The 14,562-nt window shown below is 30.0% G+C and overlaps 1 pseudogene; it reads right to left on the bottom strand.

The window, feature by feature from the left end:
• Positions 1 to 1,859: 1,859 nt before the first annotated feature.
• On the bottom strand, positions 1,860 to 12,849 carry LOC124909794 (annotated as a pseudogene).
• Between the last annotated feature and the right edge of the window lie 1,713 nt (positions 12,850 to 14,562).

Raw genomic sequence — 14,562 nt, 5'->3', positions numbered from 1 at the left:
TGGTATGTATCATGTATGTATGTAATGTAAGAAAATAAGAGTATAATTGAAATTTGTTTGTTTGATTGATTGTAGTTTCGAGAGAGATTGGCTACGGAAAGATCTAAACGTGATTGAGTTTGGATTGATCGGATGGTTAGCACCTTCCAGTATTTCGGCGATCAACGGACTCTTTCCAGCATTGGGACTGAGCAATTAAAATATATTTTTGTTTCTTTCTAATGTTAATATAAATAAACAAGTAAACAAACAGGTTAAAGTTGGTTACTTGGCACTTGAGATTGTTCTTGGCATTGACTTTTGGACAAATTGGATTCAAGGGCAGGACTGAAGATTACTTTAGTAAATAAATAAATTAATTTTAATTAAGAAAATAATAATATGTAAAAAGTGAACTACTTTCTTTGGTATTTGTTAATGAATGTTTAAGCTGCTTTTGGTATTTGTTAATGAATGTTTAAGCTGCTTTTGTTTCATTTCTTTCTATACCATTTCATTTATGCATCAAATTAAAACATAATCATTTCTCTACAAATGAACATTTGATTTATGCAAAAGTAAAAAAAACAAACATTTTCTATACCATTTCATTTATGCATCAAATTAAAACATAACCATAACAAACATTTTCTATACCATTTCATTTATGCATCAAATTAAAACATAACACCATCTATGGGAATTGAACCCACAACCACATGGCTAAAAGCCACGCACTCTACCAGCTGAGCTAAGACGACTCATGTTTATGTATTTAGCGAAACGATAAGTCCTTAGCGAAACGGGAAGTCCTTAGCGAAACGGTAAGTCCTTAGCGAAACGGGAAGTAAACCCTAAACAATAGTGATTCGAAGATGCATAAACCAAACATCAATAAACTTGAAATATCATAAGATAAACGTACCAAGTGGAACAGTGCTCGTGCTCGTCGTGAAACTCATTGTCGTGGATTTCGCCGTCGCCGCCGATCGCCGCCGCCCAGTTTAGAGAGAAGGAGGAGAAGAGCGGGAAGAGAGAGAAGGAGAAGAAAAGAAATGGAAAAAAATGAGGGAAGTTATATTAAATAGTAATGGTAATTTAGACATTTCACACATTTTCACTTCGCGAAACGCGAAGTCCCTTCGCGTTTCGCGAAAAGGTCAATTTCGTCAAAAAAAAATAAAAAGACCACGAGCGCAATTTAATTATTAAATTACCACCGGCTCAAATAACCTCATCTTTGAGGTTATTTAGTCAAATTTCCCTTTTAAGTGACCATGATCCTCATATAATCTAATCTAAACTAATTTAAATTTTGTTTTATTAGTATTTTAAAAATGATAATTATCTCTAGTAAAATAAATAACTTATACCCTATCTTTATTAGATATTGAGTAGAAATCAATTGACATTAAGCAATTTTAATCAGGTTGGCATCCATTAATAAATCTTCGTCAGTTGTGATCAAATGGATATATACAGGTTGTTATTGCTCTCATTTTAAAAATAAAAGTAAAATTGGGTTTTTATCTTTAATTTTATTAAATTATAAGTGTCTCCAACAATAATTTATTGGTATCATTTTTCGTGATTTAATTTTTTATCATAATATTGTTGTCGAATTGACAATGATTTATGTACAAAGTCACTTTTCGTGATTTAACATATTATCATAATATAATTGGCATATTTTAAATTTTGTATTCACATTTGTTACTATAATCGTTTATAAATGTTAAACAATGATTCGACAACCTGTTTAGTGTCTAATTGCGACAATTTTAACCTTGCAACGCCGATCATCATAATAGTTCCAATTTATTTATATTATTTTAGTTTCATTTATTAAAAGAAACAATGTGTAGGACATTACATGCATATAAGCAAGAAACAAACAACACAGATTAATACAATACAAATTCAAACAACAAAAAATCACCCAACAATACAGTTCTTGAATATCCAAAAAGGAACAGAAATGCATGGGTACATATATAGCAGTACCCCAAATTGCACACATGAATATTCCTGAGTTATCTGTAGTTGTTTTCCATAGATGTGATGTTAGTTCCCATCGGGTATAAGCACTACTGATCCAGAAGTTTTCCCATTTTCAAGATCAGCGTGAGCTTGAGCAGCCTGCAATAAAGGGTAGGTGTGGTTAACACGTACTCGAAGTATACCCGATCCAATACAAGCAAACACCTCTCCAGCACATTCTAACAGCTCGTCCCTAGTTGCGTTGTATTGCATGAGAGTAGGTCTTGTAAGGAAGAGAGATTTTCACGCAAGGGCTGACAACGGAATTGCATCTGGTGTACCCGATGATTGTCCAAAATTCACCATATATCCGCGAGTCTTTAAGCAGTCCAATGAACCCTGAAAGAAAAAAAAAAGAAATAATTACCCATCCGCCATTTAGTCTAAAACGAATTGAGTTTATTTATTATATTCAAGGTAAAATGGAAAGCAGTAAATGTAATATGGAGGGTCTTACTATTTTGTTTCAAACTCAACAACAATAACACTAATCAAAGCTTGTTTGATGTTGGTTATTTTTTTTTCAAATTATCTGATCTTTTTTAAAGAGATTGTTTTGTTGAATGATTAAACTATCATTTTTATTTAAAATGTTAACACAAATAAATAATGGATACTTCACCTGAAAGGTGTCTTTTCCGACAGAATCATAAACAACATCAACCCCTGTACCCGATGTTATTTCCGAAACACGATTAACAAAGCTCTCATCCTTGTAAAGTATTACATGATGACAACCATCCTCTTTTGCTTGGGCTGCCTTAACACTTGTTGAGACTGTACCAATAACCGTGGCGCCTAAGGCATTTGCCCATTGGCACAACAGAGATCCAACTCCACCCGCAGCAGCATGAACAAGAACAGTATGACCAGGTTGAACCTATAAATATACATATATATATAGTAAGATAAATAAGTAAACATAATAATAATGATAAAAATAACCTTGAAACAACGACGCAGGAGGAACTGAGCGGTCATTCCTTTAAGCATTACAGAGGCGGCTACTATGGGATCAACTGAAGAAGGAACAGGAACCACTTTGTCTGCAGGAAGAATCTGTTCTTCAGAATAAGCTCCCATTGGATTTCCAGCATAAGCAACCACATCTCCAACTTCTCTGCCTGTTAGTCCAGGACCCACTGCTGTCACCACGCCAACCGCCTCCATACCTGAAATTGAAAAAAAAAACATATTAATACTATTTATTATGTGATGATCTAAGAGCTTATCAAATATTATTTGTATTTAATATTTGTAAATGTTAAAAGAAATTAAAGGGAATTTTAGTATTTTAGTTGACGATTTGGGTGGAAGTGATTGATGATATAAATAATCCTTCATCAAGCAAGGCCCATGTCATTTGGATACAAACTCACCGTGGCGACAAATGTTAAAAACTTTAAAAAAGAAAAAGGAAAAAAGAGAAGATGATAACAATGAAATGGGTGCAAAGGAAAAAAGCAAACAAGGCAATCATGCTTAAGACTGTTAAGAAAATAAGATCCAAATGTCTAATACCATATGCTATGAATATCCGATTTCAATGAATGTGAGAAGGTCGGAAAAGTGCTTTTGTTCCTTTCATTCGAAACAAAATGATAATAGGGATGGTAAACTAGTAGCTTTTAAGAGCAATCTCGATCCCCTAATGGATCCATTGTTGGAATTTTAAACTAATTCATAAATTCCATTAATGAATGGAAATGAGAATTTTGGTAAATAAAATCAAATGAAATTCAAACGAAATTCACATAAAATTCAAACGTGAATTAAAGTGAAATTTGATCCAAATAATTAAATTATTTTGTTAATGATGTAATTAACATTTAATGGCTTGAAAAACAATTATCAAATTAAATATGTTTAATTTTGTTAATTGTCATTGTAACCTTCATGATATTATTACTATCAATTTATTAGCAAGAAAATCATGTAACGTGTATTTTCTATCGAAAAGAAAATACAAAGGGCAATGAAGAGGCAATCAAGGTCAGCCGTTGGATCAAAGATTAATGGTTGATTTTATTTTTATGAAAGTTTAACTTTTCAACAATATAAAACCCCTCATCTCTAATCTCAAAATTTTACATTATCTTATATTTTTTCTCACACTAGAATTCCAAAAGTCTTCTTCATGTTTTGTGAGTGTTCTTCGAGTTCTTTGTTCGATTTTTCCGTTAAAACTCGGTGATAGTTCAGGTACTTTATCAAGCTCGTTGTGTAGTGATTTCGGTGCTGAATCACTACTAGATTCGTTGTACCCTGGGAGACAACCATCTGTGATAAGCTCTAGCACATGGGGAGACGGTGGAACTGTTTTAAGGGAAATGTGCTAAGCACATGCCTCGAATCAACAATTTATTCGGTGATATTGTTTTTCATATATTTTATTTATTTCATCTATTTGTAACATAATTTATATATATATTTCTGTTATTTTTCAAGACAAGATTTCTAACAATCTTAAAACAGTTTCATGTGCTAAGTTATTTAGTAGCTTGTGCCATCGAAATTTTTGTCTTTGATGTTTCAGGAATACGAGTTATGATGTTATAAACCAGATGATCGATTATTTCGACAAGATAAAGTTGTTAATCTAAAGGAATAGAAAAATCTACAAATAAAGATAAGTCTTTATTGTATATATATATAATGTTAATTATTATTAATATTATTTGTATGAAAGCTTACATTTATAAGCTAATATTCTAAAGAAAAATGATGTATATTTATTATACAAAAGTTTTCTAGAAAATAAATTAGAAAATAATAATTTATTTTATTTTTAAATAAATGTTTGTTGGTTATTAAAATTATTAATAATAATGAATAAAAATAAAAAGTAACTAATATGTTAGCTTTCAATTTTTATAAAATTTATGGTGTTAAAATTAATTATAATTGAAACATATGGTTTCAGTTTTAAAATAATTAATTATAATATATACCTTCATTTTAATTAAGCAATATAATTAATAAGAATATGGTAGGATGATTTAATAAATAAAGAGAGATGATATCTTTATTTATACATATCTTTATTTATACATTGTTTTATATATTACATTTTATTATGGTAATAAGTTATCGTTTTAAATGTGTATATATTCATTGGATGACAGAGTCTAGTCAAATATGAAGTATAAGTTGTCTCTAGAAAGAAGACAAAAGGTCATAAAAGCGGTATAATAATAAAATGGCGCATTGGTGCAGTGGTTCAAAGTTCAGACGCAATGGTGCTTGACGGAAGGGAGGTCCCCTGTTCAAATCCAACTAATAAGATGATTTCTTTTGTAGAAATCAGACGTGATAAAATGACATTAGTCATTTACGTTGATTTCTTTTATAGAAATCGGACGCGATAAAATGACACTAGTCATTTATGGTGGAACCATTCAAATTTCTTGTATAGAAATTATTAGATGAATGGAGTCAATGATTTCTTTCATAGAAATCTGATGTGTTATAAAATGACACTAGTAATTTATGTTGAAACCATTCCAAATTCTTTTGTAGAAATTATGAGTTGAATGGGGTAGTCAATGATTTCTTTATAGAAATCAGATTTATTAAAATGACTCTAGTCATTGATATTAAAACCATTTTAATTTCTTGTGTTGAGATGAATAAGATGGTTAATGATTTGTTTGTAGAAATCAAACATGTTAAAATGACTCTAGTCATTGTCCAATTTCTTGTGTAAAAAATTATGAGAGATGAATGAGGTCCGTTAAATGATTTTAATCATGGATGTTGGAATCATTCTAATTTCTTGTGCAGAAATTATGAAATAAATTGGGACAATTAATAGTTTCTTATATAGAAATTTAATTTGTCAAAATGATGCTGTCATTAATATTTTGAAGCATTTTAATTTTTTTTCTAAAGAAATTATGTGATGAATCATGACAGACATGAAGTACATTTGTAGTTATATATTGTGTTGTTAAGTGATTGCTTATATTTATATAACATGAATATTAGCTAATAATATGATAACTTGTGTTAATTCATAATAGGTATGATTAACTTGTTATTTATATACATACATGAATAAAGATTATTGTATGTCTCTTTTATTTTATTAAAAAAAATTCTACATTTTTCATAAAATTATTGTGTTTTTGGTATACAATAACTCATGTAGAAAGTTAAAAGTCATCATTAATTAAGAAATTGATGACATTAATAATTATTTATAATAATTAGTTATTTTATATTTGATTAAAAACTAATTATCAATTATTGATGTATTTTAGAAGGTATTTGTTTAATGATATATGAGGTAATTATAATATATATGACATATCATTTGATTATGTTATTCAATTATATATTTGATATACACGGTTCAATTTCGTCATAAAGACTTGTTTAATTTGATGTTTTTGAAATCTAATAATTACATGAAAATTTGTGTTTGATTTGAGAATAATGTGGCAAACGTGCCGATATTATGGGATGCAAACGTGCAACCGGAAATAAATATTTGAGCGACTTCGGTCAAAGATGCTTGAAATATTATGATTTCTTTTGTAGAAATCATGTGATACGGTGAATATTTATTTGATTAAATATTCTAATTTCTTTTATAGAAATTAAGTGTTGAAATAAATATTTTAATTGATTAAATATTTTAATTTCTTATGTAGAGATTATGTGAAGAATGATTTATATATGAATAAACATTCTAATCTCTTGTATAGAAATTATATTATATTTAATTAAATATTTATGATATAGTTATCTTATTCATTGTATGATAAGTATAACAAAAGAAATTTGTAAAAGAATTGTGTGACAATTTCTTGATTAGAAAATCATTGATTTAAATCATATAAGTGTGTGATTTAAAAAAAAAAATGGTACCAACACGAATGTGGGGGCAAATATTTTTATTGATTATAACACAAAAATAATTGTGTATATTATGATAAATAAAAAGATAATTTATTGTTAGAGAAATATGTTCTCTATAAAAGATAAAGTTGCGCAACTTTACAAAAAGAAAGAAAATAACAAGAAAATGTCTTGTTTATATTTGCTGAGTTGGTGTTCAAATCAATATTTTATATTTGAGGATTTTGAAATCAAGAAATGTGTCATATTTTGACATTATTTTCATAAAACTTTGAAGAACCAATATCTTCAAAAAGATTTTATGAAATAAATGAAAAAGAAAGTTTATAAAGTCTTGATATGACTTATAACAAATTTTAAAATAATGATATGAAAATTTGATCATACTTTTATTAAAAAGTGGATGTGACAATTATATATATCATGAAGACAATGAAAATTATTTCATTACGTGTCTTTTGTATGATATTTTTATCGTTGAAAATTACGATAAAAATGATTAAATCCATAAAGGATATGAATTGCACTAAACGAAATATCATGTTGTTATCAAATGATATATTGATATTATTAAATGAAAGACTTTACGTCTTAAAGTGAATATGTTTACACTTAGAAGTGCAATCTACGTATGGAAATCTTCTAAGAAATGTATGATGGATAGATTAAACGTTATAATCTATATTTTTGACTTATGTCGAAAAATAAAATATTTTTATGTAAAATATATAATCGTTTACACGAAGGCAGAATAGTTCAAAGACATTTTGTCTACTAGTTAGCCAAATAACAATATTTTCATAAAAAATTAAATGATAAGCATGTACGGATGACTATGCTTCTTATTAGAAGATGTTCCAAGGTTAACTAAGAATGTACCAACATAAATTTCTAATTATTGTGATAGTAATTAGAAATTGGACAAACTTAGAGTTAGTGACAAGTCTAGACATACACGTCTTAGACATAATGTCATTATACTATATACTCTCTAATGGAGTTATCAAATTTGACTATGTAAGTCAAAGATAACAATGTGGATCCACTAATCAGATTATTGAATAGAGAGATAGTTTGAAGTCTTTTGAGACATCAGCCTACTATAAGTTAGTATGAAGGAAAACCCAACCTATGCAGACTGGAGATCCCAAGAACTAGGTTCAATGGGACAACCTAATTGTACTGACTTGGAAAGTTATTGTTGAGGATTAATCCTATAACGAAACAATATATATTTTGACGAGGATAAGCATATCGCTTTTAATGATTCTTTGTGAGCAAAGAGATCACCTATGTGAGGGAGAAGTGGGGCCGCTTCGAAAGAATTGCACGGCTCAATTCTAGACCCTCTCACAGAACCAGGCGCGTGTTCCATGGCCAAAATGGACACAACCATGAGAGCTTGACATGTATCAGGGAGAATTTTATGTGAAAGTGTGTAATCGTTTACACAAATGGCAGAATAGTTCAAGGACATCGAGTCTACTAATCGGCTAGTAAAGTTATATACTTTCATAAGGGAAGGTTCAAAGGGTTACACCTACCTATCCTATGTAGAATTCAACTGTTGAACCTTTCACCGGGTTAATCTTTCAATTTCCATTAATGTGGGGGATTGTTGGAATTTTAAACTAATTCATAAATTCCATTAATGAATGGAAATGAGAATTTTGGTAAATAAAATCAAATGAAATTCAAACGAAATTCACATAAAATTCAAACGTGAATTAAAGTGAAATTTGATCCAAATAATTAAATTATTTTGTTAATGATGTAATTAACATTTAATGGCTTGAAAAACAATTATCAAATTAAATATGTTTAATTTTGTTAATTGTCATTGTAACCTTCATGCTATTATTACTATCAATTTATTAGCAAGAAAATCATGTAACGTGTATTTTCTATCGAAAAGAAAATACAAAGGGCAATGAAGAGGCAATCAAGGTCAGCCGTTGGATCAAAGATTAATGGTTGATTTTATTTTTATGAAAGTTTAACTTTTCAACAATATAAAACCCCTCATCTCTAATCTCAAAATTTTACATTATCTTATATTTTTTCTCACACTAGAATTCCAAAAGTCTTCTTCATGTTTTGTGAGTGTTCTTCGAGTTCTTTGTTCGATTTTTCCGTTAAAACCCGGTGATAGTTCAGGTACTTTATCAAGCTCGTTGTGTAGTGATTTCGGTGCTGAATCACTACTAGATTCGTTGTACCCTGGGAGACAGCCATCTGTGATAAGCTCTAGCACATGGGGAGACGGTGGAACTGTTTTAAGGGAAATGTGCTAAGCACATGCCTCGAATCAACAATTTATTCGGTGATATTGTTTTTCATATATTTTATTTATTTCATCTATTTGTAACATAATTTATATATATATCATCCATTGCTCCAAAAGACCAACAATTGTCTTTTGCAACAATGTCACCGAGCTAAAAGATTGAGCAAAACCAAAGCCAACAAGAACTTGAGCACACAACAACAAAGAAAAAAGTTTTAAAATGAACATGACTTAGTAAAAAATGAAAATTATTCTCTATTAAGAAGTTCAAAGAAACATGACAATAATCTCAAGAGTGATTTGTCTAGCTAGTTGGAAGAAGAGAACTAGACCTGGAATGAAAGGAATTGTAGGTGCCTTGTAAACTCCTTTGCGGAAGTATATATCAATGAAATTAAGCCCAATTGCCTTGTTCTTCACTCGGATTTCACCTTCCTTTGGCTCTCCTATCTCTACATCCTCCCATTTCAGAACCTAACAATACAATATATCGTTCAAATACCATGTCACTAACCAAACCCACTTTTCTTTCTGGAATTTGAATCAAAATAAGACCATGTCTATACTACAGATGAGGAGAATCAAGGCTACAGAGAGAAGTACTAGATTAAAGTAAATTAGCTAGTTTCCAGAGAACAATAGTGTTACTGCAAACCTGCAACAACATTAGTTTGGACCAAACTGGACCAGCAAGTATTACAGCATAATAATATGGTCACTGAAAAAACGAAAAGGGTCATACTAACAGAAAATCATTGTTGAAATTGAACAATGACCCATCTAGGGGTGAGCATAATATGGGTTTACCCAAATCCAACCCTAACCCAAACCCAAAATATTAATTTGGGTTGGTTAATATGGGTTGAGTTGAGTATGGATTAGGTTAAATATAGGTTGAGTTTAATTTGGGTTGGGTTAGGGTTACCCAAATTACCCAAATTATATAAATTTAGTTTAATTCTCTATTATTAATCCAATATAAACTAATCATCTTCCAACTTTAAGTCGAACACGTTTTTGACATGTTTAAAATATTTTTCATACGTTTAACACGTTTTGTACACATCTAACACGTTTTTAATATTTTTAACACGTTTCACTTATAACATGTTTTTCACACGTTTAACACGTTTTTCACACGTTTAACACGTTTTTCACACATTTTCACATTTTTGACACGTTTAACACGTTTTCACATTTTTGACACGTTTAACACGTTTTCTCGTTTTTGACACGTTTAACACGTTTTTGACATGTTTAACATATTTTCATACTAATAACACATTTTCCACATTTTTGTCACATTAAACACGTTTTTGACATGTTTAATACGTTTAACGCGTTTTTGACAAGTTTAACACGTTTTTTTACGTTTTTGACACGTTTAACACGTTTTTAACATATATAACACGTTAACACGTTTTTGATAAGTTTAACACGATTTTCACGTTTTTGGCACGTTTAACACGTTTTAAACATATTTAACACGTTTTTGATAAGTTTAACACGATTTTCACGTTTTTGGCACGTTTAACACGTTTTTGATATTTTAACACGTTTTTGATATGTTTAACACGTCTTTCACACGTTTAACACGTTTTTAATATTTTTATCACGTTTTCACACTTAAAACATGTTTAACACGTTTTGACATGTTCAATACGTTTAACGCGTTTTTGACAAATTTAACACGTTTTTTTTTACGTTTTTGGCACGTTTAACACATTTTTAATATTTTAACACGTTTTTGATATATTTAACACGTTTTCACACGTTTAATACGTGTTTCACACATTTAATATGTTTTTCACGTTTTTGGCATGTTAAACACGTTTTTGACATATTTGACACGTTTTTCACACATTAACACGCTTTTCACATTTTGATACGTTTAATACGTTTTTGACATGTTTAACATGTTTTTCACATTCTTAACATGTTTAACATGTTTGTAACATGTTTAATACGTTTGTAACATGTTTAACACGTTTTTCACGTTTTTGGCACGTTTAACACGTTTTTGACATTTTAACACGTTTTACACATTTAACATATTTTTGACATATTTAACATATTTTTTTGCACGTTAACACGTTTTGATAAGTTTTAACACGTTTTGTCACATTTAACACGTTTTTGGCATTTTTTACACGTTTAATATGTTTTTCACATGTTTGACATTAAACGTGTGAAAACGTATTAAACGTGTCAAAAATGTGAAAAACATGTTAAACGTGTTAAAAACGTGTTAAACGTATCAAAATGTGCCAAAAACGAGGAAAACGTATTAAACGTGCAAAAAATGTGGATTATATGTCAAAATGTGTTAAACGTGCAAAAAACGTGTGAAAACATGTTACAAACGTGTTAAACATGTTACAAACGTGTTAAACGTGTTAATAATGTGAAAAACGTGAAAAACATGTTAAACATGTCAAAATGTGTTAAACGTGCCAAAAATGTGAAAAATGTGTCAAAATGTGTTAAATGTGTCGTAATCGTGAAAAATGTGTCAAACGTGTTAAACATGTCAAAACATGAAAATAGTGTCCAACGTGTCAAATGTGTTAAATGTGTTGAATGTGTGAAAAATGTATTAAACGTGTCGAAAACGTATTAAACGTGTCGAAAAGGTGAAAAACGTGTCAAAAACGTGTTAAACGTCTCAAAACGTGGAAAACGTGTTAAAGGTGTCAAAACGTGTTAAACGTGTCAAAAATGTGAAAAATGTGTGAAACGTGTCAATAATGTGAATAACGTATTAAACGTGTCGAAAACGTGTTAAACGTGTCAAAACGTGTCAAAAACATGGAAAATGTGTTAAACGTGTCAAAACATGCCAAAAACGTGTCAAAAATGTGAAAAATATGTTAAACGTGTCAAAACGTGTTAAACGTGCCAAAATGTGTCAAAATGTGTTAAGCGTGTTGAAAACGTGAAAAAACGTGTCAAAACGTGTCAAACGTGTCAAAAACGTGTCAAACGTGTCAAACGTATTAAAACGTGTTAAACGTGCCAAAATATGTCAAAATGTGTTAAGCGTGTTGAAAACGTGAAAAAATGTGTCAAAACGTGTCAAACGTGTCAAAAACGTGTCAAACGTGTCAAAAACGTGTCAAACGTGTCAAAAACGTGTCAAACGTGTCAAAAACGTGTCAAACGTGTTAAAAACGTGTTAAACATGCCAAAAACATGAAAAACATGTTCAACGTGTCAAAATGTGTTAAACGTGCCAAAACGTGTTAAACGTGTCAAAAACGTGTTAAACGTGTGAAAAATGTATTAAAAATGTCAAAAACGTGAAAAACGTGTTAAACGAATAAAAATGTGTTAAATGAGTCAAATACATGTTAAATAAAAAAATAAAAATAAAAATAATTTGGGTTACCCAACTCATACTCAACCCAACCCATACCCAACCCATATTAATAAACAATATGGGTTGAATTATGGGTTGGGTAAATTTAATTTGGGTTGAATATGGGTTGGGTTTACCCGTTTGCTCACCCCTAGACCCATCACCTGATACAAAGACTTAATATTGACAAGAAGGAAAACTGAAGAGTAGATCAATTGCAACATGGGTTCACACACAGAGAGAGTGAGCTAGAGTGTGAGAGGAAGAGAAGGAAAACGCACCTCAGGACCCCAAGTTCATGAACCCTAATGGCTTTAACCATTGCTAAAGTTACTACTGACGAGTTAAACGTTCTCTTAGTTGGTCTTTTAGGTGCTATGAGCAGACGGAGGAGACGACCCTGTATCTGATTCTTGGTGAGTGCGTTTCTCAGATTCAGAAAGGAGCTTCAAACAAATGAACTCGTCAACAATTGGAGGTTGGTGCTGATGACAAAATTGGAATTTTAGTATACCCATCAAAATAAGTTGTCAAATTGGAGATGATTACCGAAGTCAAAAAGTTCCGACAAACTCAACTACCAAAAGAAACTGTTGAAGAGCATGTTTAAAGAAAATCCAACAGCTTCCCAAAATTAGTGCCCCTTTGATCAACGGCAGGATTTTGGCCCAGGAAGATGGGCTTTAGTTTAGTTTAAACTTTCAATCCAATGGTGTAGTATTAACCTATTTGATACATTACATTACATGCACAAAATCATTGCAATAATCCATAGTACCATGTTTATCGAGGGTAAGAATGGACTTAAGAAACCAAAATATTACGGAATTCGATTCTATCGGAAAACGTTTTGAGTTAAAGTAGAGAACTATGACAATGGAGTGTCTAATATCACAGAATTCAATTCTATCGGAAAGCGTTTTGAGTTGAAGTAGAGAACTATGGCAATGTGGTGTCTCTAATATCATGGAATTCGATTCTATCGGAAAGCGTTTTGAGTTGAAGTAGAGAACTATGACAATGGGGTGTTTAATATCATGAAATTCAATTCTATCGGAAAGCGTTTTGAGTTGAAGTAGAGAACTATGGCAATGGGGTGTCTCTAATATCATGGAATTCGATTCTATCCGAAAGCGTTTTGAGTTGAAGTAGAGAACTATGACAATGGGAGTGTCTTCTCCTTAATTCATAAAAATATAAATAAAAAAAAATAAAAGCATAACAATTTGTCAAACAATTCTAATTTTTTTTTTTTTTAAATATGTATGATAAAATCATTTATAAAATAAAGAATTAAAATTAATAATACTAGCCAAATAATAGGTAAACAATTCATATTAGAATCAAATAAAACCATCCTTAAACATTTTCAACTATTATTCAATTTTCTTCATCTCGTATTTTTAACAAGATAATAACAATTACTTAAGTGACCATAATACTTGTATAATATAATCTAAACTAATCTAAATTTTGCTTTATTAATAATTTAAAAATGATAATGAACCCTTGTAAATAACTTATACCCTATCTTTATTAAATATTGAGTAGAAATCAATTGACATTAAGCAATATTAATAAGGTTGGCATCCATTGATACATCCTGGTTAGTTGTGAGAAAATGGATATATACATGTTGCTATTACTCTTATTTTAAAAATAAAAATAAAAACCTAAATATTGTTTCAAAATAAGCCATTCAAATAAACAAAAATTGTCTTTAAATCAACAAACGGATTAGCTTGGCTTAATCCAATCAATTAAAATCTTATATAAAATTTTAAACTACACAAGTAGACAGTCACTTTTTACCCCAAAACACTTTTTTTTTAAAATTTTCATACAAAACAAATTAATATTTTGTATAGTTTGAAACTTGTTTTGGTGAAGAATTAAATTAGATTTATGTTGTTTTGACGAGTTTGTGTTTGGGATTAATTGGAAAATATCCTTGGGCCATTTTAGAACTCAATCAAGGATCAAACATACCAAATTAACGAAATTCCAATCAAACCCGAAATGATCAAAATACCAA

The sequence above is a fragment of the Impatiens glandulifera genome, chromosome 7, assembly GCF_907164915.1.
Source record: "Impatiens glandulifera chromosome 7, dImpGla2.1, whole genome shotgun sequence".
In the NCBI taxonomy this organism is placed as follows: Eukaryota; Viridiplantae; Streptophyta; class Magnoliopsida; order Ericales; family Balsaminaceae; genus Impatiens; species Impatiens glandulifera.
This window is presented reverse-complemented; position numbering and strand designations above follow the sequence as displayed.